At 49.9% G+C, this 2,573-nt stretch overlaps 1 pseudogene; it reads right to left on the bottom strand.

The window, feature by feature from the left end:
- Nucleotides 1-1,796: 1,796 nt before the first annotated feature.
- On the bottom strand, nt 1,797-2,336 carry LOC126086291 (zinc finger protein 444-like; annotated as a pseudogene).
- Between the last annotated feature and the right edge of the window lie 237 nt (nt 2,337-2,573).

Below are 2,573 nucleotides of genomic sequence, written 5' to 3'. Positions count from 1 at the left end.
AATACCAGAAAGCTGTTTACCTGTGTTTTATTGACTATGCTAAAGCTTTCGACTCTGTGGATCATAACAAATTTTGGATCACATTGCAGAGAAAGGGAATTCTGGAGTACTTAACTGTGTTCATGAGGAATCTGTACACGGATTAAGAGGCAGTCGTTCGGACAGAACAAGGGGATACTGCATGGTTTAAAGTCAGGAAAGGAATGTGTCAGGGTTGTATCCTTTCACCATACCTAATCAATCTGTATGCTGAGAAAACATTCTGAGAAGCTGAACTCTATGAAGAAGTACAGGGCATCAAGATTGGAGGAAGACTTATTAACAACCTGCTTTATGCAGATGACACAACCTTGCTTGCTGAAAATGAAAAGGACTTGAAACACTGATGAAGATCAAAGACCACAGCCTTCGGTATGGATTATGCCTCAAAAAAAGAAAACAAAAATCCTCACACCTGGACCAACAAGCACCATGATGATATATGGAGAAAAGACTGAGGTTGTCAAGGATTTCATTTTACTTGGATCCACTATGAACACCCACAGAAGAAGAATTGGGCAAATTCGCTGTAAAAGATCTCTTTAAAGTGTTGAAAAGTAAAAAAGTCACCTTGAGGACATTCATATGAATGTGAAAGCTGAACAATGAACAAGGAAGACCTAAGAATTGACTCCTTTGAATTGTGATGTGGGTAAAGTATATTGAATATACCATGGACTGCCAAAAGAACCAATAATTCTGTCTTGGAAGAAGTACAACCAGAATGTGCCTTAGCAGCAAGGGTGGTGAAACTATGTCTCATATACTTTGGACATGTTATCAGGAAGTATCAGTCCCTGGAGAAGGACATCACTCTTGGTAAAGCACAGGGTCAGTGAAAAAGAGGAAGATCCTCAACAAGATGGACTGACACAGTGGCTGGAACAACGGGCTCAAGCATAGCAACTATGGTGAGGATGACACAGGACCGGGCAGTGCTGCGTTCTGTTGTGCCTAGGGTGGCTATGAGTTGGAACTGACTGGTTGGCACCTAACAACAACAACAAACTGAGAAAGTCCCAGTTGCAGACCAGGAAACCCACCCTGCTCATCCCCAGCAGGCCTTGGGCTCCTGCCCATGGGCAGCCAGTGTGCACAGAACCCTGGACTCGCACAAACTGGTTAAGTGACTTTATTACTCTGCAGCTGTTGGTGAGGTGGGCTCCAACTTGCTCCCCCAGTAGGCACCTCTGCTTATCTCATGACTTGTCGGGTACCCTACAATGCCCCATGTCCATCTAGTCAAATCATCACCCCCTGTCCTCCTCAGTCCATCACTCTCTCCTGGAGAGGGCTCCACACAACAAGATCCAGCACCTTCTCTTCAGCATTCTCTTGGGCAAGAGGTGCCAGGCTATGGCTACTTTTTCAGTTTCTCTTCCAGGCCCCTGGAACACCCAGCCCCTGTGAGGTTTTCCGGTACTAATCTCTGCTCCCACATCCCAGGGAGGGCAGGGTAACAGGAAGAAGGAAGGAAGAGGAAGAGTAAGGCTGGACCATGAAGAGAGAGAGAGAAGAGGGATAGGAAGGAGGAGCCATTTAAGGACACCATTTGAAGGGTGGGAGAAAGGCAAGAATCAGGAAGAGATTAAAAGGGTAAGCCTAATGGGAAGAACAGAGAACACAGCGCTGTGAGGTTCAGATATGGGGGGAGAAGGTGGAAAAGAGAAGGGGGAGAGGGGAAAGGCCTGGTGGGGAACTGCAGCCATGGACAAGGGCCCATGAGCGGCACCAGGGCAACCACAGCGGTTCTGCAATCAGCTAGCCCAGGGGCCAGGCAGGGAAAGGCCCCCTGCGTCGGGCTGTTGCCGTGCGCCCACGTAGGCTCTGACTGCTAGCCCATAGATCTTCTGGTGGCGCAGCACGTGCTTGCGGGGCAGGAAGTCCTTGCCTCACTGCCAGCAGGCAAAGGATGCAGGCCCGAGTATGTCTTCTGGTGGGGGCACAACAGGTGCTCATAGCAGTAGAAGGTCTTGCAGGACTTGGCAGCAGGCATGTGGACGGTCGCGCAGGGGTAGCTGGTGCAGCGCCTGGCCTGGGCCAAGGAGTTGCATGCAGTGATGGGGCCGCAGGCTCTCCTTGAGTAGGAAGGCCTTACGGCACTTGGTATACATGTGTTGCTTCCAGGCCGAGTGGCTCCGCAAGTAGCGCAGCAGGGGCCGGGGCTTCGCAGCCATCTTCCCACACTCAGGACAGGTCTGGCACTAGTGAGACCAGCAAGGGGCTGCCGGGATCCTGCTTGTATGGCCAGGTGGCATGCTAGTCCCAGTCCCTGGTACCTCTGTCCCCTGTGCCATGTTTTCTGCTAGGCAAACTTACACAGTCAGGTGGGGCAGCTCTGGGCGGGCTCAGGTGTGGCAAGGGCAAGCCAGGGATTCTGGCCTGGTCACAGTTAGAAAATACAAATGGTGTCAGGGACAGGCCAGTTTAGCTTAATTCATAAGGAATGTCTGCCTTGAGCATTGTGCTCTTTTAAAGAAGTATCTATATGGGATCAAATTGATAACAACAACTCAAGAGGTTAGATAGGAAAC

This window comes from Elephas maximus, chromosome 11 (assembly GCF_024166365.1).
Source record: "Elephas maximus indicus isolate mEleMax1 chromosome 11, mEleMax1 primary haplotype, whole genome shotgun sequence".
Lineage (NCBI taxonomy): Eukaryota > Metazoa > Chordata > Mammalia > Proboscidea > Elephantidae > Elephas > Elephas maximus.
Note: the sequence above shows the minus strand (reverse complement) of the source record. Positions and strands in the feature narration are given on the sequence as shown.